Source organism: Schistocerca serialis, chromosome 4 (assembly GCF_023864345.2).
Source record: "Schistocerca serialis cubense isolate TAMUIC-IGC-003099 chromosome 4, iqSchSeri2.2, whole genome shotgun sequence".
Classification (NCBI taxonomy): domain Eukaryota; kingdom Metazoa; phylum Arthropoda; class Insecta; order Orthoptera; family Acrididae; genus Schistocerca; species Schistocerca serialis.
This window is the reverse complement of record NC_064641.1, coordinates 89,573,363-89,577,037: the sequence shown is the minus strand read 5'-3', so window position 1 is coordinate 89,577,037 and position 3,675 is coordinate 89,573,363.

Here is a 3,675-nt window from a genome sequence, read left to right as displayed (position 1 = left end):
TATTCAGCTGGAGGCCTGTGCCATTTGTGGCTTTAATTAATTGTGCAGTAAGAAGCTTCAAATCATTCTCACTGTCAGATAATAATGCAATGTCATCAGCGTATGCTACAATGTTAATTTTGCTTTCCAGTTGTGCTCCAATTTGTAGTAGCTTTACTTTTTGGATTATTCTATTGATTACTATGTTAAAAAGAACTGGTGAGAGTGAATCCCCTTGTTTGACTCCAGTTTTAACCTCAAAGTCTTCAGAAAGTTTGCTAGCTACTTTTATTTTGTATTTTGAGTTTAAAGTGCAAGATTTTATTAAATTTATCAATTTGTTAGGGATGCCAATCTGCCTCATGCACTTCCATAAATATTCCCTGTTGATACTGTCAAAAGCTTTTTTAAAATCAATGAAAAGCATATGTACATTTTGATTGAATTCATATTTCTTTTCACCCAACACGAACTTGCAAAATTTAAAGGTTATGAATATGGGAACATGGAATGTATTAAGTCTCTATAGATCAGGATCACTGATAAATGTCATACAGGAACTTGAAAGGTATAAAATGGATTTAGTTGCAGTACAAGAAACCAGATGGACGGGTAATGGAAGTATAAACAAAAATAAGTATACAATAATGTATGGGGGAAATGATACACAAATACATGCACTAGGGACAGGATTTATAATAAACAACAAATTGTTACCTTTTATTAGGAAATTTGAGGCAGTAAATGAAAGGATATCTCACATTACGATTCAATGCAAATATAAGACTTTAAATGTTATAAATTGCCATGCTCCAACAGAGGATAAAGAGGACAATATTAAAGAAGAATTTTACAACAAATTGGAACAGGTATATGATACATTCTCGAAAAATTCAATTAAAACAATTCTAGGAGATTTCAATGCCAAGTTAGGACATGAAAATCACTATAAACCTACAATTGGACCTCATAGTCTACATCAGCAGAGTAATGAAAACGGAACAAAACTTATTAGCTTTGCCACTTCCAAAAACATGTTGATCAAAAGTACATATTTTGTCCTTAGGTTAGTTAGGTTTAAGTAGTTCTAAGTTCTAGTGGACTGATGACCACAGCAGTTAAGTCCCATTGTGCTCAGAGCCATTTGAACCATTTTTCGGGCATGGATGTTTGTGATGTCCTTAGGTTAGTTAGGTTTAAGTAGTTCTAAGTCTAGGGGAACTGATGACCTCAGATGTTAAGTGCCATAGCGATCAGAGCCATTTGAACCATCTGAGCTTGTCCAATATACACTCTAAGAGAGAAAAAGACGCACCACGAAGGAGTGATGCGAATGGGACGGATATCGGTAGATGTGATGCAAATGTACAGACGGAGAAATGATTACAGTTTCAGAAAAATTGGATGATTTATTTATACATAGAGAAATGTAATGTATTGCGAATACATAGAAAGAAGGATCCTTTATTGTATGATTATATGATAGGGGAACAAACGCTGGTAGCAGTTAATTCTGTAAAATATCTGGGAGCATGCGTGCGGAACGATTTGAAGTGGAATGATCATATAAAATTAATTGTTGGTAAGGCGGGTACCAGGTTGATATTCATTGGGAGAGTCCTTAGAAAATGTAGTCCATCAGCAAAGGAGGTGGCTTACAAAACACTCGTTCGACCTATACTTGAGTATTTCTCATCAGTGTGGGATCCGTACCAGATCGGGTTGACGGAGGAGATGGAGAAGATCCAAAGAAGAGCGGCGCGTTTCGTCACAGGGTTATTTGGTAACCGTGATAGCGTTACGGAGATGTTTAACAAACTCAAATGGCAGACTCTGCAAGAGAGGCGCTCTGCATCGCGGTGTAGCTTGCTCGCCAGGTTTCGAGAGGGTGCGTTTCTGGATGAGGTATCGAATATATTGCTTCCCCCTACTTATACCTCCCGAGGAGATCACGAATGTAAAATTAGAGAGATTCGAGCGCGCACGGAGGCTTTCAGACAGTCGTTCTTCCCTCGAACCATACGTCACTGGAACAGGAAAGGGAGGTAATGACAGTGGCACGTAAAGTGCCCTCCGCCACGCACCGTTGGGTGGCTTGCCGAGTATAAATGTAGATGTAGATATAGATGAGAAAGAGATTGACAAATTGATCAACTCAATAACGCGTTGTTTACCTCTGGCCCAAACGCAAGCAGTTATTTGAATTGGCATTGATCGATAGCGATGTTGGATGAACACCTGAGGAATATCGTACCACATTCTGTCCAATTGGCGCATTAGGTTGTCAAAATCCCGAGAAAAACGTGGCGTAGAGTATCGTCGATGTGCCCCTGAGCTATGAGGTTACCACTGATGTCAACAAAAGAGGTCTTACTATGGAATGAATGACACCCCAGACAACCACTCTCAGTGGTCGGGCCGTATGGCAGGTTGTAAGTAGGCTGTTTATGTTTTCTCTATGTAAGTAGGCTGTTTATGTTTTCTTATTGGCAATGTTACGTAGCGCTCAATATGAAAATCACTGGCTGTGCTGTGTGCAGTCTGTGGCTGCTTTGCATTGTTGTAATACTCGCCATTGTAGTGTTAGGCAGCTGGATGTTAACAGCGCGTAGCGTTGCGCAGTTGGAGGTGAGCCGCCAGCAGTGGTGGATGTGGGGAGAGAGATGGCGGAGTTTTGAAATTTGTCATGAACTGCTATATTTGTATATGATGATATCAAGGTAAATACATTGTTTGTTCTCTATTAATATCTTTCATTTTGCTAACTATCCCTATCAGTAGTTAGTGCCTTCGGTAGTTTGAATCTTTTATTTAGCTGGCAGTAGTGGCACTCGCTGTATTGCAGTAGCTTGAGCAGCGAAGATTTTTGTGAGGTAAGTGATTTGTGAAAGGTATAGTTTAATGTTAGTCAGCGCCATTCTTTTGTAGGGAATTTTGAAGGTCAGATTGCGTTGCGCTAACAAAATATTGTGTGTCAGTTTAAGCACAGTCATATATAAATTGTTCAAAGGGGACGTTTCAAGGTGGCAGACTGGCATCCCACCACCTGCTGGGGAGTTGGTTCAAATGGCTCTGAGCACTATGGGACTTATCATCTAAGGTCATCAGTCCCCTAGAACTTAGAATTACTTAAATCTAACCAACCTAAGGACATCACAAACATCCATGCCCGGGGCAGGATTCGTACCTGTGACCGTAGCGGTTGCGCGGTTCCAGACTGAAGCGCCCAGAACCGCTCGGCCACCCCGGCCGGCTGCTGGGGAGTCTCCACACTCGTCCTCGCTGGTCGTAGGGCCTATTGCAAAGTGGGACTCGTCACTGAAGTCAATTATACTCCAGTCAGTCACATTATAGGCCGAAAACATGTTTGGAGTCATCATGGGCTTCGAATTGATGACAGCTTTGCTGCACTTTACTTAACAGGGAACCATGGCCGCGGATTGACTGTTGCAGTTCTAATATGAGGTAGAATCAGCTCCCTTAACTGCTGTGGTCCTTTTTTTAATTCGAAACCTATTGTCTATCGCAATGTTTTGAACGTGGCTGCTTGGTTCAGCGACCGTTTAGAAATTGAAATTGAAATAAATGAGTCATCGGTCACAATTTTTTAGTTTTATTTACCAGGTTTTAACACTTCTACGAGTGCCTTCATCAGAATTTAGACATTTAAAGTGGTCCATAACATAAGTACAATTT